Source organism: Scyliorhinus torazame, chromosome 17, assembly GCF_047496885.1.
Source record: "Scyliorhinus torazame isolate Kashiwa2021f chromosome 17, sScyTor2.1, whole genome shotgun sequence".
Classification (NCBI taxonomy): Eukaryota; Metazoa; Chordata; class Chondrichthyes; order Carcharhiniformes; family Scyliorhinidae; genus Scyliorhinus; species Scyliorhinus torazame.
Genome location: NC_092723.1, coordinates 148,323,777 through 148,349,340, shown reverse-complemented (window position 1 = coordinate 148,349,340; position 25,564 = coordinate 148,323,777). Strand labels below are relative to the sequence as shown.

At 48.0% G+C, this 25,564-nt stretch overlaps 1 protein-coding gene across 11 annotated transcripts in view; it reads right to left on the bottom strand.

The window, feature by feature from the left end:
- Positions 1–25,564, bottom strand: part of rbfox1 (RNA binding fox-1 homolog 1) — a 2,508,969-nt gene that overhangs the window by 1,112,545 nt on the left and 1,370,860 nt on the right. The window lies entirely within an intron of this gene.

Below are 25,564 nucleotides of genomic sequence, written 5' to 3'. Positions count from 1 at the left end.
GCATGTGCCGCCGACAAGTGGGCCGGGGCCCTCAGGCCCCAGAGTCACCAGAGGACGCCCGCCAGGAGCATCGAGGGCCATGAGACGAGGTAAGCAGCTGGTTTGCCTGTGAGCAAAGATGGCTGCTCACTTCCTTGGCTCCCCACAGGAGCCGCTCTGCCAGATTCACGTTTTTCAAAAGGAGTACTAATTGGTGCCAGGGTGACCACTTGCCGGGATGCCGCTGAATCACGGGAGGCAGTTGGACATGGGGTGGCACACGTTAATTGTATGGAAATAGGGCTTAAGCGGTGATAATTGGTTTCTTGCCATGCCACAGCGGGATCCCGATTCCGCCTACAGGAGCAGGCCGGTTGCATCGCAAATTGTTTGGTGCCTGGCGCTGTTCTGTTTTCTGCCTCTCCCGTTATTCAACGGCCTTGTTTACCTTTAGCGAGAGCGCAACGAGGCCAGAGAATGAGAATCACTCCCAGAGTATCATTTGCAATGGTTTCTCTTCCCACTCCCACATCAGCCAAAAATACTGCATTAGTTTTCACAGATAAATAGATAACACCCGACTTTATCTCACCACCATCTCCACTTCTGCTAAACCCTTCAACAGCTTGTCAGGTAATCAGTATTGGATGAGCAAAAGTTTACTTCAATTCAATATTGGCGATATTAAAACCATTGGGTGCGATCCAACTTCCATGCTGCGTCCAAAAAGCTCGCCGTGTTGCAGCATGGCCGTTGAAAGCTGGGAGACCCCGCTCCCGGGATCTACCCAGCTGAGCCCATCTCCCGAGATCCAATGGGATCTTGCAATGTGAATCTAGCTCACAATGGGCGGGAACACTTTTTGGCAAATCTGCATATTAGAGCGAGGCAATAAGCATCACTCTAATGTGCAGATTCCTGAATTACGTTAAACTTTGTGATTCAACTCCTTCGCCACAGAGACCTTGGGTGAGCACCGCTCAGCCCTCGAACGGGGACCAGATGGAGCAGCAATTGTGGGGGGGGGGGGTTTCCCAGGGGATCGGAGCACCCCAGCTGCGTGCCCTTTGGGCAGGGTGGTGCCCTGGCACTGCTGGTGCCACCTGGGTACCCTGGCAGTGCACTGCCAAGGTGCTGAGGTGGCACTGTCAGCTGACATAAGAACTGCCAGGTTGGCACTGCCAAGGTACAAAGCTGACATTTATGTTTGCACGCGATCGGGCCGGGGTTGCCTGACATGGGTGTTGGGGGGGGGGGGGCCAGGGATCCTCCCGTAGTGCGTTGGGGCTGTGGGGGTGGGGTTCGGGCTCGGAGGTGCATCCCGATCTCTTGCTACAATGGGGTGTTCCAGCGAGCGGAGCTCCCCACTGTGCCAAACAGGGCTGTGTTCGGCCTAGGCCGCGCATTCCCTGTTCAGGCCCCTTATGCAATGTGAGTCGTGTTGAATAGCCATGTGTTTCTCGGCGGTGTCTCCAAGGATTCTCACTGAGTTGTCAGAACAAAGACTTCTGAAAATCCATGTTCAAACCATCTAACATTTTGACTCCATCTATCCATTTAATTTCTTCATCAAAAGTAAATGCTGTAGTTTTTTTTAAATTTCTAAATCATGCACAATTATGGCATTAACAATTTCAATTGCTAACAAGACAACTGAAACTTTCTCATTATTAAAGCTGTTATTTGGCATCATTCCCATTTCCATACCAAGTCCCAGGAGGATTTTGCATTGAATTAATTGGAGCAGTGCAAAGTGGATTGTAAACGGTAATGTGACAATGGTAGTGACATTTTAAATTCTCCATGCAAAAATGGGCATTTTCTTTTGTGTACAAACTATTTCTTATACCAAATTGTAAGAATCTAAAATTCATCAATACCTCAGGAAATCTTCTCTCAGATGAAAATTTTCTATGTCAAGAATTTTCAAAAGAAAGAAAAATCACTTTTGAAATGCTTCAGTAATATGGTGGTCATCCTCTCAGTGATGATGTCAGCAAACATCTGAAAGGTGTAACAACATATCAGGGTCAGTCATGAAGTCCCAACAGATGGTGGGGGGACTCCAGTGCAGTGCATATTTCAGAGTTTGAGTGGAGTTTAAATAATTTACGCTCCCAGGGGACAGATGAGCAGTGGTGGACGGAGAACAGTCGCCAGAAAATATCAGGGTTGGATGAGAGGTGGGTTATACTGGTTGGCACTCTCCACTGAGGAGATGGCAGTATACTTTGTACAGCAGGAAATGGCAGCCATGCATGACAGGAAAACAGATGCAGGAGAAGTCAATGTACTTTAGAGAACCTGGCAAGGTAAGAATATTCAACAGTGCCAGGTAGCTGGTGAACTGTCCAAGATTATGTGCCAGAAAACCTGTACCACAGTCACTGCTTGGGCACTATTCAAGATACAATTCAGAAACTTTCAAAGGCTTTCTGCATTAACGTATTGTAACACGGATGGCCACTTGGTGACATCAACAATTTTCATTCATGTCCGGGCTTTTCCACCCCACCCCCCACATCCCATGCGGTGCGTTTACCCGTCGCAGATACAACGAGCCATTGGCCACCGACAGGATCTTCCGGTCTCGCCAAAGTCCACGGACGTTTGCATGGCTTGTCTGCCCCCCGCCGGAACCCGCCACAGGGGCGCAACATTGGCGGGGCCAGAAGATCCCATCTGCAGGAAGGGGCAGAAAATTCTATCCTACATAACTCCTCGAGTGCCATGGGGCATTTTCATGACAAAACTTCCCACTAAGCTACATGAAAAGATATGAGGATAGAAGTTTTAAAAAGTTTGAGTGACTTAAAAGTAAATATAAAAGTTGAGAGGCAGCTTATGGAGTGAATTGCAGATCTTAGGGCTTAGATACATGGAGCCATGGCCCAAAAGGAGTTGTAAATGAGGGATGTTCAAGAGAGCAGAGTCAGAGGAATGCAGTGATCTCAGAGGAGTGTAGGGCTGGAGGACTTTACAGAGCTCAAGAGGATTGAGGTCATGGAAAGATTTGAAAACAAGGAAGAAAATTTTATAATCTTAACACTCAGAATAGACTTCACGGTAGCACAGGTGGGCGGCACGATAGTGTTAGCACTGTTGCTTCACAGCGCCAGGGTCCTGGGTTCGATTCATGGCTTGGATCATTGTCTGTGCAGAGTTTGCACATTCTCCCTGTGTCTGCGTGGGTTTCCTCCGGGTGCTCCGGTTTCCTCCCACAAGTCCCGAAAGACGTACTGTGGACATTCTGAATTCTCCCTCTGTGTACCCGAACAGACGCTGGAATGTGGTGACCAGAGGCTTTTCACAGTAACTTCATTGCAGTGTTAATGTAAGCCTACTTGTGACAATAAAGATTATTAAAAGAAAGATTATTATTATTATAGCTTGGGCAAAAAACAGCCAGCAGTGCTATCTTGTGTCATAATATACACCAGTATATCATGCTGAAGACACACACTGATGGACACACAGTGGGACCAATCAACATACACAACACCGCAGCCAATCACCAGTGAGAGCACACGCACTATAAAGTCAGGGGGCATCAGAGTTACCGCTAATTCGAGTAGCAGCTAGCTAGGAGGACAGAGCTCACAGCCTGCTTCACAGACATTCACCATGTGCTGAGCGCATCGACTGATTCGGACAAGGCAAAGGTCTTTAGTTAAAGCTAGTATCGTATTCACCCACAGTCTGAGTATGTTTAATCAGTTAATGGTTCAATAAAATAGTGTTGCACTATTTCAAGTGTTGGTGATCTGTATGTGATCCAGAACACCCAACACATCATCTTGTATTTTGGAAAATGGACTAACTCAGTTACAAGGGGCGAGATTCTCCGACCCCCCGCCGGGTCGGAGAATCGCCGGGGGCTGGCGTGAATCCCGCCCCCGCCAGTTGCCGAAGTCTCTGGCACCGGATATTCGGCGGGGGCGGGAATCGCGCCGCGCCGGTTGGCGGGCCCCCCCGCTCGATTCTTTGGCCCGAATGGGCCGAAGTCCCACCGCTAAAATGCCTGTCCCGCCGGCGTAAATTAAACCACCTACCTTACCGGCGGGATAAGGCGGCGCGGGCGGGCTCCGGGGTCCTGGGGTCCCGGCGATGTGGCCCCGGGGGGTGCCCCCACGGTGGCCTGGCCCGCGATCGAGGCCCACCGATCCGCGGGCGGGCCTGTGCCGTGGGGGCACACTTTCCCTTCCGCCTCCGCCACGGTCTCCACCATGGCGGAGGCGGAAGAGACTCCCTCCACTGCGCATGTGCGGGAATGCCGTCAGCGGCCGCTGACGCTCCCGCGCATGCGCCGCCCGGAGATGTCATTTCCGCGCCAGCTGGCGGGGCACCAAAGGCCTTTTCCGCCAGCTGGCGGGGCGGAAATCACTCCGACGCGGGTCTAGCCCCTCAAGGTTGGGGCTCGGCCCCCAAAGATGCGGAGCATTCTGCACCTTTGGGACGGCGCGATGCCCGTCTGATTTGCACCGTTTTGGGCGCCAGTCGGCGGACATCGCGCCGCTTCCGTAGAATTTCGCCCACGATGTTATGTTTTGCAATGCAAAAGGAACTCGTAGTACTTACCATATTGTTCTACTCATCTGTCATCTGTTTAGTCCGTTAGCTGATATTGCAATGCTGGTGTAGAATGAGTCACAGGCATAGTAAGTAAAGGTAAATGATAATCTTGGCAACCACTGGTGGCCATTCCAATAAGATGGTTGTAGATGCACATGCTGCCTACAGTAAACTCTGCAGTTGGCTTTCTGCTGACAGGATTGTCTTATTTATACAAAGGCAGGGATGCCATTTGTCTGCAGATATGGCCAGTTCTCTTTATTTCGCTGACAAGTCATCCTTAATCTTGCATTATGCAATACACAAAATATTTTTGTGCACAATTGCACATTCATCTATATCATACAATGTGCCCACCACCCCCAATCCATCTCTGTTTTGTCAAACATATTCCATCACATCGTAAGCACTTCTCTCGCAAGTGCAGCCATTGTTCACTTTCAATGCACATCCTCACATCCCCCATCATCCATTCATCCATCACTGCTGCACATCTCAATCCTCATGCAATGTAATGCCGCCTCAGTCAGCTCACTGTATTCTGAACATATACCCTCAAATGGCACTGCCCAAACATTCCTTAAATGCGTCAGTGCCACTCATGATGCATCTGCCTGGTAGTCGTCATGTACATATCAGCCTGAGGTCATTCAAAATTCGGCCACCCATCTCCTAACTCACGCTGTGGGTGGGATTTTCCAGCTCCCCTGCATGTTTTTCTGAGCCAAGATGCAAAGTTCTGGAATACGCTCGATACTCCATTTCCCCCTTTCTTTCCCCTTTAAGATGCTTCTTAAGACCTACCCCCTTTGACCAAGTCATTTGGCCATCTGCCCTAACATCTCCATGTGTGGCTCGGTGGCACAATTTATTTGGTAACACTTGCAAAACGCCTTGGGATATTTTATTCCATTAAAGGCATGATATAAATGCAAGTTGTTGTGGATGTAGCGAGTGTTCTGGATTTTCACAATCGGTTGTGAAACAGTACTGTCTGACATCACCCAGGATGGCCAAACGTTAATTTTAAGGTTGCGGGAGATGACATTTTAAGCCTTTGCTTGAAACCAAGAGACGAAATAGCTTTGTCAGGTTTCAAGATTCTTCATTATTTTTCGAATAAATCATTTGAGAATGAATTATGTTTACGTATTATGTTTTGAAATATAACTGTCGTAGTTTCCTTTCCTCCAGAAGCCACAGACTGCACCGATTCTGGGTGTTAAAGACAGTTTGTGGAATCCGGAGCTTTCAGACTGAGAGTCATTTTCTTTGTAGTATAGCTCCATTATGCCTAGATGGCTTCTATTAACTTGGAATAGAACAGAGCCAACTGGCTACAGGAGATAATTCATTTTACTGACCAGGGGAAGTCAGGTGAACCCAGCAACAGGGTTTTTTGAGTGGGGTACTTCTAATATTTCTTTTTGGCCTCAAGAAATTTTAACATTTGGACAACAAATGCTATTTTCCTAATTGTTGACTAATTTTCCTGTCAGTTTGTTCGTCGGTTTCTTTGCTGCTGGAATCGGCTCTCGCCCAAATTGCGTGCTTTCATGATACCGAGTGTTGACCAGCTATTCAGCTGCAGAATGCATGACAGCTGACATTAATGTTGACTCGTAGGGCAGCACGGTGGCGCTGTGGTTTGCACAGCTGTCTCACGGAACCGAGGTCCCAGGTTCAATCCCGGCTCTGGGTCACTGTCCATGTGGAGTTTGCACATTCTCACTGTGTTTGCGTGGGTTTCGCCCCCACAACCCAAAGATAAGGGGAAGTAGATTTAGGACTGAGTTTAGGAGGAACTTTTCACCCAAAGGGTTGTGAATCTATGGAATTCCTTGCCCAGTGAAGCAGTAGAGGCTCCTTCATTAAATGTTTTTAAGATAAAGATAGATAGTTTTTTGAAGAATAAAGGGATTAAGGGTTATGGGGCGGGATTCTCTGACCCCCCGAATCGCCGGGGGCTAGCGTGAATCCCGCCCCCGCCGGTTGCCAAATTCTCCGGCACCGGATATTCGGCGGGGGTGGGAATCGCGGCGCGCCGGTTGCCCCCCCCCCCCGATTCTCCGGCCCGCGGTGGGCCGAAGTCCCACTGCTGGAATGCCTGTCCCGCCGGCGAGAATCAAACCAACTCTCTTACCGGCGGGACAAGGCGGCACGGGCGGGACAAGGTGGCGCGGGCGGGCTCCGGGGTCCTGGGGGGGGCGCGCGGCGATCTGGACCCAGGGGGTGCCCCCACGGTGGCCTGGCCCGCGATCGAGGCCCACCGAATCGCGGGCGGGCCTGTGCCGTGGGGGCACTCTTTTCCTTCCGCCTTCGCCATGGTCTCCACTATGGCGGAGGCAGAAGAGACCCCCTCCACTGCACATGCGCGGGGATGCAGTGAGCGGTCGCTGACGCTCCCGCGCATGCGCCGCACGGCAAAGTCAGTTTCACGCCAGCTGGCGGGGCACCAAAGGCCTTTCCCGCCAGCTGGCGGGGCGGAAATCTGTCTGGTGCGGGCCTAGCCCCTCAAGGTTAGGGCTCGGCCCCTCAAGATGCGGAGGATTCCGCACCTTTGGGGCGGCGCGATGCCAGACTGATTCGCGCCGTTTTTGGTGCCGGTCGGCGGACATCGCGCCAATTGCGGAGAATCCCGCCCATGGTGTTCGGGCTGGAAAGTGGAGCTCAGTCCACAAAAGATCAGCCATGATCTCATTGAATGGCGGAGCAGGCTCAAGGGGCCAGATGGCCTACTCCTGCTCCTAGTTCTTATGTTATGTTCTTATGTGCAGATTAAATGGATTGGTTAGGCAAAATTGCCCCTTAATTGGAAAAAATGAATTGGGTACTCTAAATTTTTTTAAAATTGATGTTGACTCGTACAGCTTTGGATTGAGGGTGACTGAACAGAAGCCATGAGCAAGAATCTTGACTGAGTATCCTCACCCTAAATCTGGGTAAGTGAGGCTAACAATAATGTCCCCACTGTTCTACTCACTGAAATCACAAATTCAGCACCCAGCAGTGATCTAAACTCAGAATTGTATGGTTTGTATAAGAGGGCAGCGAGTGCGATAAATGAAACTAGAGCAAGTTATTGGGAGAAAATAAATTAAAGACATCAAAAAGAATAGTATTTCACAAGAGTAAGTTAAAAGAGAATTATTAAAAGCAAGGTGTGACGCCTGAGAAGAGAGGATTGCCAATTTGTAGATGATGATCAAAAAATGGCAGAGGGACTTAATAAGTACTTATCTGCCTTTTGTGAAGAAAAAGGTATCAGAGATGAAATGAATGCTGAATTAGTTAGGAGCAAGAAGAGCAATATTATAATGAATAAAACATTTTGTTTGATAATTTACTTTATCATCAGGGCTGACATAATAAAGGCGGGACCTATACTCTGAATGGAAGGAGACGTGGTGCAGTGGAAGAGAAAGGGACAAGATATAGATTCACGAGGCCTATCCAGGCAGTGCCGCAGTTTCAAGCGGCTATAAATATGTAGGTTTTATCTCAGCTGATGTATAATATTTAAATGAAGAGGTAACGATGAGCTCATACAAAAGCATAACAAGACCTCAGTTGTGTGCATATTCAGTTCCCAGCTACAAGGAGGATATCGACTCCTGAGAGAGCATACAAGGCAGATTGGCGAGGTTGTTGCCTGCTGCGAGGAAATAGGAATACACAGTAACCTCTCCAGTCTGGAATGCTTGCGGCCAAGTCAATTCTGGATTTTGGAATTTTCTGGATTACAGAGTGACATTAGAATGCCAAAGTACAAGTACATGAATCGGAAAACACCGTAGGTACAAATATTTACCTGAAGCGTAAAACCATGCTAAAACACTATAAAGTGATAAAACATTTCAAACAATACTTTGTTTCATTTATCCAAATAAGGTATCTTTCGTGTTTCCCCTCACAAAGTACTCTACCAAAACAATGCTATGGGTTGATTGGGTCTACACAAAAGATTTCTGGACAACTGGAGTTTCAGAAGAATTGAATTCCCGACCAGATAGGTTACAGTTTACAAGGAAAGGCTTGTAACACTGAGGGGGCGATTCTCTGAGCCCCGCGCCGGGCTGGAGAATCGGCGCAACCCCAACTCCGGCGCGTGATTCTCCGAGGTGCGGAGAATTGGCACCATTTGCGCCGGCGCGGGCCGCTGGAATCGGCGGGGTCGCCGATTTTCCGGCCCGAATGGGCCGAGCGCCCGCGCAGATAAGACAGAGTCCCGCCGCCGCCGTTCACCCCTGGTCGCTGCCGGCGGGAACTCTGAGGGAACGGTCGAGGGGGCGGCCTGTGGGGCGAGGGAAAGCGATCCTTCAGCGGGGGGGCCTCTGATGGGGTCTGGCCCGCGATCGGGGCCCACCCATCGGCGGGCCGGCATCTCCCCCTCCCCCCGGGCCTACTTTCCGGTGCGGCCGACCCCTGAACACCGACGCCATGTTGAGTCGGGGCCGGCGCGCAGAAGAAGTCCCCCGCGCATGCGCAGGTTGGCGCGGCCCAACTGCACATGCGCAGGTTGGCGCGGCACCCATTTGGTGCCGGGCAGGGAGGCTGGAGCGCCGTGAACCGCTCCAGCACCGTGCTGGTCCCCTGTGGGGGACAGAAACGGTCGTAACCGGGCCCAGCTCGCGCCGTCGTGAAACGCGACGGCGTTCACGACGGCGCGAACACTTGGTCTCCGTTTGGGAGAATCGCCCCCCGAGTGTTTTCATTAGAAAATTTAAGACTACTGTATATGACATAAATGCTTAAAATTATGACAGGATGAAACAAGGTGAGCTGAAGCACATTGGTCCCATTCTTTGAATGGCCTACAATAAGGAATAGCAATGTAAAAGAAGAGGAACTTTAGTTAGGTAGTGACTTGGGGCTGTTCTCGTTAGAACAGAGGAGGTTAAGGAAAGATTTAATAGAGGCGTTCAAAATTCTCAGAGGTTCTGACATTAAAAAAATAAGGAGAAATTGTTATCCCTGGAAGATAGCCCGTTAATCACAGGGTATAGGTCCATGTAGTGACAAAAAAAACAGAGGGGAAACCAGGAGATTTATATTTCTGTAACAAGCAGTTATGATAGGGACGCAGTGGTGTAGTGGTATTGTCACTGGACTAGTAATCCAGAGATCCAGGTTAAAGCTCTGGGGACCGGGGTTCAAACCCCATCATGGCAGATGATGAAATTTGAATTCAATTTTTAAAAATCTGGAATTAAAGGTCTAATGATGACCATGAAACCATTGTTGATTTGTCATTTAAAAAAAAACATGTGGTTTACGAATGTCCTCCAGGGAAGGAAATCTGCCATCCTTACCTGGTCTGGCCGACATGTGACTCCAATTCCTTAACAATGTGGTTGACTCTTAACTGCCCCATCAAGGGCAATTAGATGGGCAATAATTGCTGGGCCAGCCAGAGACGCCAACACCCATGAACGAATAAAAAAACATCTAGAGTGTTTAACGTGAAAGGGTGGATGAAGCACATCCAATAGGAACATTCAAAAGGACTTCAACCCTTTGAGTTGAACGTGAAATTCTATCATGTGATTGCTATCACCTAAAGGTTCCTTTACCATGAGGTCATTGATTAATCCTGTCTCTTTGTTCAAAGTTTGTTCTAGAATAACCTGATCCCTGCTTGGCTCCAGAACATACTGGGCGGGGTTCTCTAATCCTGAGGCTAAGTGTTGACGCCGTCGTAAATGCCGTCGCGTTTCACGACGGCGTCAACATGCCCTCAGGAGCAGCAATTCTGACCCGTACAGCGGGCGAGCATGGCACTGGAGCCGCTCCAGCTGCCTATGCCAGCATCAAATGGGTGCCGCGGGTCTGCGCATGTGCACTGCGACCGGCGCCAATGCGTGCATGCACGGTGGCTCCCTTCACCGCGCCGGCCCCGACGCAACATGGCATAGAGCTACAAGGCCCTGCACGGAACAAAAGAGGCCCCCAGCCCGAGAGGCCGGCCCGCCGATCGTTAGGCCCCGATCGCGGGACAGACCACAGCGGAGGCTCCCCCCGGGGTCGGACCACCCTCTCCCTCCCACCAGGCCACCCCCGGATGCATGCACGCCGAAGTCCCACCGGGTAAGACTACATGTGGACGGCGCCGGCGGGACTCGGATTTTTTGTGCGGCCATCCCGGGTGGAGAATTGTCGGGTGGCCACTGACCGGCTCCGCGCCAATGCCAATACCGCTGATTCTCTGGAGAATCGGCGGACCGGCATCGGGGCGGCGTCACGCGATTCGCGCCCGGCCCGGCGTGGGCTGAGAGAATCCCACCCACTGTTCTTAAGAAATTGTCCCAGATTGACTCATATTCTAGGCTACCTCTGCCAATCTGATTCATCCAATCTCCATGTGGATTGAATTCACTCATGATTATTGTGGAACTTTTCTTACACACCCCATTTATTTTTTCATATACGCTCTGCCCTTCAGTGTAACTACTGTTCAGGGGTCTATAAAATACTCTCACAAGTGATATATTACCTTTACTACTCTTTATCTCTACCCAAACTGACTCTACGGCCGGGATTCTCCCACAATCGGCGGAGCGGGCCGTACCGGTGGCAAAGAGTGGCATGAACCACTCCGCCGTCAGGCCGCCCGGAAGGTGCGGAATCCTCTGCACTTCCGGGGGCTAGGCCAGCGCTGGAGGGGTTGGCGCCGCTGAAGGGCCTCCGCCAGCTGGCACGAGTTGGCGCAGGCGCAGGAGCACTAGCGTTTTCTGGCGCATCGCAGAACCGCTGGCGTGTTTCCTGCGCATGCACAGGGGGTTTCTTCTCCGCGCCGGCTATCGCGGAGCCTTAGAGAGGCCGGCGCGGGAGGAAAGAGTGCCCCCACGGCACAGGCCCGTCCCCAGATCGTTCGACCGATTGCAGCCAGGCCACCGTTGCCCCCCCCCCCCAGGACTCCGCAGGCCGCCCTCCAAGCCAGGTCCAGCCGGTATGGACCTTGTCTATTTCACGCCGGCAGGACTGGCCGAAAATGGGTGGCCGCTCGGCCCATCAGGGCCCGGAGAATTGGCGGGGGGCCGCTGCCAACGGCCACCGACCGGCACGGCCCGATCCCCGCCCCCGCCCGGAAACCGGCACCGGAGAATTCGGTAGCTGGCGTCGGAGCGGCGGGGCAGGAATCATGGGCAAAATTCTCCCCCAACGGCGCGATGTCCGCTGACTGGCGCCAAACACGGCGCCAATCAGACGGGCATCGCGCCTGCCCAAAGGCCGACGCTGGAGGGATTTCCGCCCTGCCAGCTGGCAGAAATGGCGTTTGTTGCCCCGCCAGCTGGCGCGGAAATGCGGCGCATGCGCGGGAGCGTCAGCGGCCGCTGACAGTTTCCCAGCGCATGCACGGGAGCGTCAGCGGCCGCTGTCAGTTTCCCGCGCATGCGCAGTGGGGAGAGTCTCTTCCGCCTCCGCCATGGTGGAGGCCGTAGCGGAGGCGGAAGGGAAAGAGTGCCCCCACGGCACAGGCACGCCCGCGGATCGGTGGGCCCCGATCGCGGGCCAGGCCACCGTGGGGGCACCCCCCGGGGTCAGATCGCCCCGCACCCCCCCCCCAGGACCCCGGAGCCCCCCCACGCTGCCTGGTCCCGCCGGTAAATACCAGGTTTGATCTACGCCGGCGGGACAGGCAATTTCTGGGCGGGACTTCGGCCCATCCGGGCCGGAGAATCCAGCGGGGGGTCCCGCCAAACGGCGCGGCCCGATTCCCGCCCCCGCCCAATCTCCGGTACCGGAGACTTCGGCGGGGGCGGGATTCACGGCGGCCTACGGCCATTTTCCGATCCGGCGGGGGGTCGGAGAATGACGCCCCATGCTGCCCCTCGGCGATTCTCCGACACGGCAAGGGGTCGGAGAATCCCGCCAAACATCTTTCTCTTTCGCGTTAAGGTCATCTCTCACTCCAGTAACTAATGACATCTTAATTTAACAAAGGTACTCCACCGACATTCCCCAGCTCCCTACCTTTTTGAAATGTGAAATATCCTTCAAATAAGGTCCCAACCTTGGTCTCCCTGCTGACATGTCTCTGTGATATCCATCAGGATACACATATTAATTCTTATCTGTGCTAAGAATTCATTCCTTTTGTTATGAGTGCTGCGTACATTCAGATACAGAGCCTTTAACTCTATCCTTTTACTATTTTACAATCTCTGACCTCAGCTGCTGGTTCAAAGTTTGTCCTCTCTGTACCTTCTTGCCACACTCTGGTTATCCTCATGCAAATCACTACCCTGCTCTCGTACCTTGTTGATCCCCTTTTATTTATAAACGGGTGATTTTAAGTCTGCGTTAGACGTCATTGAAAACGGAGACATGGATGGAAGATCTCGCGGGAATCGGAAAGCGCAATTCTGCTGGCGAGAGTGCATTTTCCGATTTTTCCAAGCCCCTTGCCGGTTACATCATGAGGTTCAAGCCCAGAAAGAGCAGCAACCTAATTTAGATACATTTTAATACGTTTCAATATACTCACCGACAGGTGTGGAAAAATGTGAACCAGTCGAGGGCATCCTCACAGAGGTGCAAAGGTAAATCTAGCCCCCAGGGAAGCGGGGCATGCTAGGGCAGTGCCCTGGCACTGCCCCGTGGCATTGCCGATGGCACAGGTTGGTGTCGTGTTGGGTGTTCCGATGCACAAATGATCCAACACGGCTGTAGATGGTACAACTCTGTTTTATTGTCTTAACAACGACAACTACTAACTGCTGGCTTGGGTACGTGCTTCACCAGTTAACCTGTGGACCCAGCCCTATCACTATCTTAGCGAGGCACTCAGCACATGGTCTATGTCTGAGTGGCGCGCTGTGAGCTCTGTGCTCTGAGCTATCACCTGGTAGAATGAGCGGGGACTGTGGTGTTCCCTGTTTTATAGTGCATGTGCTCTCACTGGTGATTGGCTGCGATGTTATGTGTGTGCTGGTTGGTCCAACTACCTGTCCATCAGTGTGTGTGTGATTGCACCATGATATGCTGATGTGGATATCATGACAGTTGGCATTCCCATCTCTGTGGAACCAGCTTCATCAGCTCTATCAGGCCCCACCCCACCACAGGAATGGCATAATCCAAGCTCATTCGATTTCTTGGACCAAAAACTCAGCTGTGAAGCTGGACAGCTACACATTAGGTTTGATTCAGAGTCTGACACACTGAAAAAATGACTGACAGATCACATCAAACAGCACATCCCTCACACACAATCCCTTCCCTCCCGCTATTTGGTTTAAAGCCATCTCTACCACCCAAGGTATACAATTCTCCAGAAAACAGGTCCTAGCACAATTCCGATGAAACCGGTCCCAACAGTCCAGCTCCCACTTCCCGCAGTACTCGTGTCAGTGCCCCATGAATGGAAACCCATTTCTGCCACACAAGTCTTTGAGCCACACATCCTAATCTTATTTACCCAATGCCAGTTTGCTCATGGTTCAGGTAATAATCTAGGGATTGTTATCTGGGACAGTGGTTCCCAACCTGTAGTCCACGGAGCACTGGTGGTCCACAAAATTATTGCAGGCAGCCTATGGGAATAGAAATTACAATTATGTGTATCTCGTAGGCATCATAATTAATGTTACATTATTATCCGCAATGTAATTTGCTTCAACAAACATCCTTGTGCAATATAATCTGCAATGTATTTGTGAGTGTGCATCATAAACTATTAGAAAAAGCTGTGTCTTAATACCCATTGATCTGTAAGTTTGACTCCCGTCAGCCGTAGGCTATGTAAAAAGTAATGTTTAAAACGGTTTGCATACGTTGTGGACTGCAGAAGCTTTGGACGACCATCTATGGCCCGCATAAAGGAAAAGGTTGAGAACCGCTAATCTAGGAGGTTCTGGTTTTTAATTTGCCCCGAGTTGCTCATAATCCCTCAGCAGAACTTGTTTTCTAGTCCAACCTATATCATGGATAATTATATGGATCATGACCATTGGATCCTCCCCTTCCCACTGCAAGCTCCTCTCCGGCCCCAAACAGATGTCCCAAAGCCCGTCCTCGGGCAGTTAATACAGCTGTCTGGACTTATGCTTTTGGCTGTCAATAACTGTCTATCTGCCTGAATACACTGTCCCCTACTTACACTCTTATCTCTGCGCATTTTAGTTGCATCTGCAGCATGATGCCATGGTTAGTTCACTCATGCACCCTGCTGACCTCCTTTTGTTCCCACAATCTATTGGGGTACTTGCAAGGACTGACGGTCCTCCACTTCTACCTTCTTGATCCCCTTACCTCTTCATTGCAGTCCATCCTCCTGTTCCTGACCACTGACCAAATCAGAAGACCTGAGTGAGTGGTATGTCTACCTCCTGGACCAAAGTATCCATGCAACTTCTCCCTTCCTTGATCCATCGCAGTGTCTGCAGTTCGACCTCCAGTTCAGTGACTCGGAGCCGAAGGTCCTCAAGCACTGAACTTACTGCAGACGTGTTTGCCCTGGATCACACTGCTGTCGAGGAACTCACACCTTCTGCAGTCATAATATATCACCTTCCCGCCATCTTTATTATGTGTCAATCAATTCATTTCCTTAATCAATTTATAATTAATAAACCCTGCTACTCCCATACTAATGCGAATGAAACTTTACAATTACTGATAAATTACCCGCGTTTTGAAAGATGAAAATATTCAACAACAAACCACTTACCGGTTTCCCTCCTCCTTCACTGCACTGAATTCCCACACTCACCAAATTCCATTCACACTCTTGTGACCAGCTGCACTCATTGATGGACTGCAGTCTTCATGCTAACTGACATATAAAAAGTTAGATATTTTGTTCTGAGTTTTGCAAGCAGGGGTTGTTTAAGGATGGCCAGTAACTGCCTATTGCAAACAGTTGATGGGATGTGCTGTTTGATGTGATCTGTCAGTCATTGGGATATGCAGCCTACGTACCTGGCATCACACCAACACTGAAATTCATATGCCACATTACTCATTTGTGTGGGTGGTAGGTACGACGGCAGCATCCTGTTCATGGAAAACACCACTTGTGCTGCTGCTGCAAAGTAGCAGTAAAAAACAGCTAACTTCACCTTTTGATGATGTTATTGTTCAGATAGAACAACTTGGTCTGGAGTTTCTCCTCAATTTTGCTGGTCTTTTCACTGAAAATCAACGTAGCCAATGTAAAAGACTGAGGAATTTTACAAACAAATTACTTTCAGCACAATTCCAGTTTCCATAATCTGTTGCACTAGGCTTAAAAACATCAGGCTGGATTCCCCAATTTGAGGCTATGTCCCCATGCCGGCGTGGGAATGGTGGTGTTTTACGACCGCCGATCCTCCGTTTGGCTGGGGCTAGCATCAAGGAAGTGTAGAGCACCCGGCTCTAGCTGCCGATATGGCCCAGAGAATTGCCGGTTCCATGGCCGTGTATGCGCACGGTGGCGGCCTGCAGCAGCCGTGCCATGCAACGTGGCTCCAGCAGCTCTCGGACCCAGCCTGCGAAATAGTGCCCCCCCCCCCCCCTTTGGCCGGCTCGCGCGGCCCGGACCACCCCCCAACAGTGGCCCCAGTCTCTGGCAAAGTCCCTCCTGCCCTCCCTTGGACTGTGGGGGCGCTGAACTGAGTCCACAGCCGCCATGCCGAGTTCCCAAAGGATGAGACCACACGCGACCTACGCCATCGGGAACTCAGCAAGTCGGGGGCGGAGCATCGGGGGGTGGCCTCAGGCAATGTCCTGAGGCCGTCGATACGGCACGCGGTGTACTCTGCGAGTACACCACTTTGGAGGGGGCGGGTCATCGCAAAAGCGGCACCGCCCCTGATTCGGTTGAGAACGGGGATACTCCGGCCAATCGCCGAACACGATTTCGGCATCGGCGACCGGAAAATCTCACCCAACAAATCAGAAGCAAGCCCCACCCACAACATTAGCCTCGCCTCCCCCTGGGCAAATTAATCACCTTTCTGCTAATTGTGCTGATTTGCAGGTCTTCAAACATCTTCCAGAAATTAAACGGGATCGTTTTGGCACAAGGACACTAAAAACTACATTGAAGCATTTTTTTGAAAGTATTTGCTGAGAAATTAATTATTATACTCCATTGTGACAAGAAAGAGTTTTGTATATTTATTCTAGTCCCTTTGCAACTTAAGGACAGAAAATATCTTTCCAAATAGTTTCTCTTCCATCTCCCTGTTCCCATCTGAACAATTAATTAGCGGAAGAATAAGAGAAGGGTCAATAGAAAATAGGCTGGAATCTCTGGTCTTGCGGGCGAGTGTTTTTCGGCTGCGCGCCATTCACTGGCAGGAGGACTTTCTCTTCCCGCCGCTTGACAATGGGATTTCCCATTGACGCCATCCCAAGTCACCGAGAAACACACAGGCAGGGATGCGCCGCTGGCGGGAACAGAGAATCGCAACAGCCAGAGAATTCCGACCAATATGGTGAACAAAGGATAGTTTTCCCCCCAGTGATCTGATTCATTTATGTGACCACTACAATCTAAAATCAATAATACAGGAGCAGGAGGAGGCTATTTGGCCCTTCAGGCCTGCTCTGCCCATTCATTATGGTCATCGATATCATCCAACTCAATAGCCTAATGCTGCTTTCCGCCCCCCCCCCCCCACCCCCATCCTTTGATTGTCTTCACCCTCAATGCTATATCTAACAGTAAAGTTTTGCTATATAGTAGTATTATAATCATAGAATATTACATACAAACGCAAGATTGAAATTCAATCATTGAAAGACCAAATTGGCAACACTGACAAAGATGTGCAATGTTCAGAAAATCACACCAAACATAACGTTTCACCGCAAACACTATTCAGAGATACGTTGCACTAAATCTGTTTTCAGCATTGTTAGCAATCAGTCACTGGAAAATGTTGTTCTTTCTGTTAATGCACAAGGAAAGAGTTTAGATTCCTGCATTTAGATTCTCAAACGACACCATTCCTTTTATAATCTCCTATCAAACCCTTATGCACTACCCTTAAGGCTGTCATTCAGTATCAATGTAAATAACACTAATACAGTACAAGACATTTTGCCTTTATCTAAACATTCGTTAAAAAATGGTTGGTGTTCAAAGTTACCCATTGCTGACTGGTGCTGTAACAAATATTTGCCTTGGTTAGAGCACCTGATCACTATGCATTTCATACAGTTCTGAAATCACTTCATTTTTTTGCAAATGTATTCAACGGCTCCTTTTAATTTACAAGTCCCAGTACAAATACATTATTTCCACACTGTAGTTCTGCAGAAGGCAGCATAATGACAGACTAGAATTTTTGAGCAGTGCTTAATTTAGTGTTTAATCAGTAAAAGGCCTGTAGTGTGAGCTAGCTGGATATTCTTCAGGCTACTCAATTTTTTCAGATAATTGCAGGATATACTTTACTCTGACAGCACCTGAGCAGTAGAATCCCAATATACTATACATCAGTTTCTCCATTATTGGATTAGCTAGATGAGGCATCATTACTGCAGTATCCTTATTCCTATCATTGATTGAATCTTTTTTTTCTATTTCGCAATTAATGCAAGTAGGCTGGATTGATCAATCTTCTAATGAGTTTGGGCCACAGTCAATACATTCTTATGAGTCCATGCTACAGATCAGTGTGTGTTGTGGTCAAGCCAAAAGATTTGTCATTCTTGCAATAGCTTTCCCTTGTTTGGCTTGTCTCATTTTTAAGACCTTTCTTCCCTCGGTAGTCACTATCAAAGCATAGCAATGTTTTTTTTTAAAATGAAGTGTCGTTGAGTCCGATAAAAAAAAAATGCAGTCCGTGCAGAGCACAGATTCTTGGGCTTCAACAAAATTCTGTTTTAATCAGATGTCCTGTAGTCTGTATTGGAAAATATCTGCCCTTCAGTCCACTAAATCATTCTTTCAGAAATGACTTCAAATTAATACAAAACACTTTATTATTACAAAGTGCATTGATTGAGGGTGCAATTTATAAAAACATGTGACAGGTTTAACGTTTAGCCTGTGCTGCTGTCTTTCTGAAAAATTATGTGATGTGTTTAGGGTATTGAACATGGACATGGTGAGAGTGTTGTACATGGGTCACAGTTATGGCTGCAAATGTTACCTCCACTGAATCCAGATTTGAATTTTACATTTATATAGGTTGTCATCCATATCATAGCCTAATGCAATGAATGAACTGTAGCACAAATGTACAGCAAAAAGAAAACATTTTGCATAAAAGTGATTAAAATACTACCTTCAGTAGTTCTCAAAACATAGAGCATAGAACATAGAACATTACAGCGCAGTGGTAACAAAGTGGTACTTTGCATAGAAGATTGACTTTTGAAAAATAAGCTCATTAAAATCCCTCTCCGATATTGCCTGATTGGTTTCCATGCAGAACACTTCATTCACACCGTTATAGAACCAGTATCAATTAATCGGATTCCGTGATGAGCCGGACTAGAATGGACTTGATGGTCAAAGGGCCTCAACAATAAACAGTTTTACCGGCACACTGGATGTTTCATCACTGATTCACCCAATTTTCCACCATAACTGCACCATAATTGTGCAAAGCCGAATAAAAATACTGCAGTTACTGAAAACCTGAAATAAAAATAGAAAATGTGGGGGAAAACTCAGCAGGGCTGGCAGCATTTGTTGAGCGAGAAACAGAGGTAACGGTTCAACTCTGTATGACTTTGTCAGAGCTCTGAAGAAGAACAATAGGGTCTTGAAACATTAACCCTGTTTCTCTCTCCACAGATGCTGCCTGACCTGCTGAGCTTATCCAACATTTCCTGTTTTAATTGTGCAAAGCTGAAGCTCTCTGAGTACCTCGCAGCCAAATATGTTTTCTCATCTTGCCTCTTTTGGCCACTATTTATCCCTCAAACAACATCACAAACAAACAGGTTTTTGGGTTAACATCACATTGCTGTTTGTAGGACCTTGTGCATAGATTGACTGTTAACTATTCTACATTACAATGATGAATACATTTCCAAATTATTTTGTTAACTGCAAATCGCTTTTGGATGGCCTCAGGTCATGAAAGGTGCTATGTAAATGCAAACCTTTCTTTTCTATTTTTGAACTCTTTTCACGAGCTGCAGGCTTGGTTAGAAGGGCCACTGCATGAGTCGCGGTGCCTGTGCGTTCGGGATACTCCATGATCACAAGCGTGGAGCGAGACAGACATTGTCTTCAAATCCTGGAAGGAACTGAAGCTTGTGGGCTGATAACGGACATGAAAAATGTTTCCAGCTCCGACATTGTGGATGACAAAGCCTACTGTCAGACGTCGACACAGACATGGCTCCATGAAGCGCATGGAAAGGGACAGCAATGATAAAGGATGCAAAAACCTGCCAGCATGTGCAACATTAAACGGTCAGAAGACCAGTCTTTGGGCAAGGGAGATGAGGATCATGGGTAAGAAGACCAAGGGGGCTGCATCTGGGAGCAGACCTGAGAGGGATCTGGCAAAAGTGTGCCTTTTGGTGAAAATAGTACACTGGAACTTGGGCAGAGTGAAGCTGCCGGGGATGGGAATCGGTGGCTGAAGCCATGGAGGAAAGGAGCTGCAACTTCAAGAGGGAATTCAGAGCTTTGAAGGCCTTTGTGGCTGCAATTGATGCCTTATATGCTAAGTGGATGGCCTAGTAAGCCCATGAGATATATCGTCGCTGCATCTGCTACTTAAAATGTAATTTATAGTTTATACTGACTAAAATTTGCCTGTTAATGTATGTTGATCTTGGCTTGATTTTTTAAAAGTAAAAGTTATAAAAAGTGAAATCTTTGTCGATTGATTTTTCATTGGGGTCATTCATTGAATTTGATTGTTTTTGTTTGTTGGTCTCCATGGGCACCATAACAAGAACAGAACCTAAATTGTGCCACTGAAGCGACTGGATATTGATGTCAATATATCTATTTTGTATAATGATAGCAAAAACACAGTTGGATAATATGCACCGTCCAATTATATTATTCATTTATGGTTTGAAAATTAATCAAACCCGAGAATTGATATTTCACACATAGGAGCAGTGTCTGAAAACATCAGCACTTGCTAATAAGAACTCCAGTAGCACACACTCCTCATTAAGAAATGTTCTATTTATTGCTTTCAGTGCAGTTCCCACACATTTTACAAAAAGATAAAAAAGAACCTTGACTGATAATAATGAGTTGTTCACCTTATCTCAGGAAGTTCTTCCGAGCAAGTTTTCTTTGCAATAAAGGCAGTGAGTGTTTATTGCACCCTTGATGTTATGACTATTTTTTAGATTACTTCCTTTGTAGTCCATTACTTCACCTAATGCAGAAGTTTAAAAGAAGATGAAGGAAGAAAATCTATGAAGAGAATAGTAAAGCAAACAGAGAATATTTCAATGCTAAAGGAGTTTTTTTTTCAAGTTTAAAGGCTGATGAGACAAAAGCCTTCCTACAATAATTTTGTTTTGCTGTCACAACACACAATTGTATGACTATGTTCCATTTCTTCCTTTCGGGCATCATATTACCTACACATATTATTGGTGTCAAAGTACTTGCTCTCAAGTTCGACATTTTGTGCCAAATTTCTGTCAGTCATCAGTTGGGGTTGACATCATGATTTGTAAAGATACAGAGAGCTGCTGCAGTACTCTCACCAGCTCTAACTCACAAACTGTCATTTTTCAGCAGATTGGGTAGCGGTGGCGGGGATGGTGGTGGTGATGGGAGGGGGGAGGGGTCACCGTATAGTAAAGTCAGCCTTTAACTGGCAAGAAGGCAAATTTTCCATATTTTCCAATATTTTTTTCATCTGCTTTCTTAACGAGGACATCCCCCAACTTGACAGCAACCCTCAGGTTACAAAACCCTAAAACTCACAGAGAGACAGACAAAGTGTATTTGTGAACATCACAACATGTACAGGTGACATGCATTGAAAAACATATCGAAAAACATGTGGAGAGCATAAAAACTAGGCGCAGGGGTAGCCTATTTGGCCATTCGAGCCCACTCCAGCATTGACTTTGAACACAGGTGGCCTTTTCCCTCAACTCCACATTTCCTCCTGTGTTTTTTCCCTCTTGATTCTTGTTATAATGCCAATAAAGGAATTTTCACAATGGGTTTCCAAAAGGTTAGATGGAAAGAATAAGGGAGGCAGACGACATGGGCAGAAAATCCCACGGGAATCCCGCTGGCGGAATCGTGTTTTTTGATTTTCCAGGCCCCTCACCAGTGATGTACCGAGGTTCATGCCCAGAAAGGACAAGCACCTCATTTAAATACATTTTAATATACTAACCCTCTCCCCACTACATGATCCCCACCCTCACTGAATATTCATACTCTGTCAGCATGACATCACGTCGGCAAGGCTTACAAAAACATAAATCAGCCAAAAGGATCTCCCCAGGGGTGTAAAGGTAAGTATAGCCCCTGGGCGGGGGGGAAAGAGGCAGGCCGAACTGTGCCCTGGCCGTGCTGGCAGTGCCATTCTGTGCTGGGGCCGTGCCAGCGACAGGCACTCTGCGGAGCTCCATAGGAGGCAGGGTTTGGGTTATGCTTGTTGGAGGGGGGGGGGGGGGAGGAGCCCCTGAAGCTTGTGGTGAGGGCGAGGGGGGAGCCCCCAATGCTGATTGTGGTGTAGGTTGGGGTGGGCGGTCCCCCATGCTTATGAGTGGTGGGTCCCCTTGTGCATAGCGGAGGTGCTTGTGGAGGGTTTAATTTCAGTGTTTGGCCTTTCTATTCTCTGTGGATCCGGCCTTGCTTGCTCGATCCGGCCTTGTCCCACCACAATGATGGTGTAAACCACGCCCCTGAATTTTCTTTTTCAGAGAGGCTCAAAATCTGTACTAAAACCCAGCTGTGTAGCTGGTGAGCTACACACGAGGTTTCAGTCAGAGTCTGGCACTGAAAGAATATGGGAAAATTCCAATCAAGATATGTATTTAATCACAGTGTTTCAAATTCCTAGCAAATTACATTTAAAAGTCTGCGTAAATAGTATTTGTCAAAATAAACATTCACATGCGTGCTCTTCACATTATGTAACTACGTACTGACAACCTGATTGCACAGAATGTATCACTAGTTCTCAAAGACATTTAGGTGAATTGTCATTTGGTAATTTGGTACAAAGGTTTAAATAATGCAATAATATTCAATGTATGACAGAATTGAAAGGCACTGTGACAGATCTCCATTTTTGGAGGCACAGAGAGCACTTTATCGTTCAGAAAAATGCATTTTTCCTGAACTCAGACTGAAAATGTGATGATATGGACCATTAAAATGGTAAATGAGCTTTGATTAGGCATAAGTACATTTCATTATCTATAAAAAGTTTTAATGCTGGTCAGAGAGTATATTTAGCTGAAAACAAATGACAACACTGGATTTATTAAATATAAGGGTTTGTATTTCATTTTGTACATTTAATCATTAACCTGACCCAAATGCACTGTCAGAAATTGTGTTCCACACTGATAAGCTACAATCGATCTGGTGGGACAATGAGACTGGAATGGACAAACCCCACTCTTTTCTCAGTTTCCGAGAATCTTATTTTACCACTGGTAGGAATTGTCCCCACAAATTTCAACCATGCCGAAGTGCACTTACGCCTCATTGTTGAATTCCCCAGATGTTGCATTTTGTTCTAGAATGACACCTCACAACTCTCTCAAGATGCTGAATGCATACTTCCATCACAATTCTGCTTCATATCATATCATTTGAGGCAATTATTATCTACAATCAATACAATATGAGGTACATTAATTTATTCCTTCAGAGGTTGTTCAGAATGAGAGTTATTGCTCCACAAGCACTTTCATGAAGCCTGTTAGTGGGCTATCGACTATAGCAAGTGCAGCATGTTAGGTCGTGCATCCTAAATCCATGAATCCTTCTTTGTTGCCAAGCTGGTATCAATAACTGTGAGCATACATCATGAAAGGAAATATATGATATTCCACATAAAAGCAGGCATGTTTTGCAGCCTACCATTAGATCTTTTAAAAAATAACGGCCTGGATTCGGCGGACAGGAGCAAAACAATGGCCCTCGACGCTGACCTAAAAAAAAAGCTGTTCACAAAGATCTCGCAATCGCTGTAACATGGATTTCACCTTTCCCGATGTTAATTTGAACCGAGTGCCAAGTCAAAGCGATCACAGGCGTCCAGCAACAGACATGTCATCAACATTGGATAGCACAATTGCTTTACAGCTTTAGGGTCCCCGGTTCGATTCTGGCTTGGGTCACTGTCTGTACGGAGTCTGCACATCCTCCCCGTGTGTGCGTGGGTTTCCTCTAGGTGCTCTGGTTTCCTCCCACAGTCCAAAGATATGCAGGTTAGGTGGATTGGCCATGATAAATTGCCCTTAGTGTCCAAAATTGCCCTTAGTGTTGGATGGGGTTACTGGGTTATGGGGATAGGGTGGAGGTGTTGACCTTGGGCCGGGTGCTCTTTCCAAGAGCCGGTGCAGACTCGATGGGCCGAATGGCCTCTTTCTGCACTGTAAATTCTGTAAATTCTATGAAAGTGAAAACAGCTAATTAAATTGAAATATTCCCACAGACAGCAAACCAAAAGTTAAAATGCACTGATTATCCCTCATTTTTATTTAGTTTTATAGAGAGCAAAATCAATGATTGGAACGTATACATGAGAAGATGAAATATCAAACTTAAATAAAAACTATATGAACAGACATAATGCATGCAATCTAAACAAATTGGAATAGCGTCCTGTGACAAGCACATTAAGCCGGTTGCTTTGCAGTGCTCAGGCCTCCCGCTGAGGCCGCACTCAGTCCCGTTTCCTGCATTGAGGAGCTCCGCTCACCGGAACTCCTCAGTGCAGGAAGAGATTGGGGTGCCATTTTTAAATGGTGTCCTGATCTTTCGACCTCCTGACTCAACCCCCGAACACCCCCAAAGCCCTAACTCACCTATAAGGAGGCCCTCAGGTTCTCCCGGGCCCCACCACACACATGCAGGGAATCCTTGAGCCCGATCTGTGCCATGGAAAAAATGTTAGCCTGACACCTTGGCACTTACAGCATCCCTGCCAGATGGCAATGCCACCTGGGAACCTTAACGGCGCCAGGCTGGCACCCAGGTGACACTATCAGGGTGGCTGGTTGGCACTGCCCAGGTTGCCACCATGCCCAGAGGGCAAGCACCTGGGGCCCCCGATTCCCTGGGATACTTCGACAAGTGACGTTCGATCTGGTCCTCATTTGTGGGGACTAGCACTGAATGACGCTCGCCCGGGGTCTCCAAACTGAAGGAGTTAAATCCCAACGGCACAGATAAATCAGGGGAGACTAGCTGGCTCACTCTAATATTCAGACTTTCAAAATACTGATCCTGCCCACAACGGACAGTATTCACTTTGCGACATCTCGCGACATCACGTGCAACCCGCGAGGCATGGGGAGGTGTGGCGAGCCAGGCACATCCCAGAAGAAAGATCTCCCGGCAGTGTCACCTTTCGGGCGCAATGCGGCCAGTAGATGGCACCCAACATTTTTGTCAGAATGAAAACAAAATGGACATTACTCATGCTTTCCAGGGCTGGAGAGATTCTGACAGGAGTTAGTACTTAGTAGACTGATTTCTCTTGGCATCAGTAGACTTTCAGCGATCTGCTCTGTGGGAGTTGGTGGGAGCTGTGGGTTGGCGGGAGCTGCCGGATTGGCGGGCTGTGGCATTGCCTTTTTGTGCCGGTACCTGACCTTCTTGTAGGTGTTCTGGTAGATCTTGTATTCCCCGGTCAAGATTTCAGTCTCCTAGGACTTTATTTTAAACACTTAAGGGTGCATGGGATGTGGACATTTCTACCAAGGCCAGTGTTTATGATCATCCTTAACTGCCCTTGTGAAGGTGGGAAGGAGTTAGCTTCTCAAACCATTTCAGTCCATGAGGTGTAGGTATCTCCACAGTGCATGGTGTCAGGCAGGGAATTCCGGGATTTCCACCAAGTGACAGTAAAGCAACAGAGGAATACTTCCAAGCCAGGTGTGT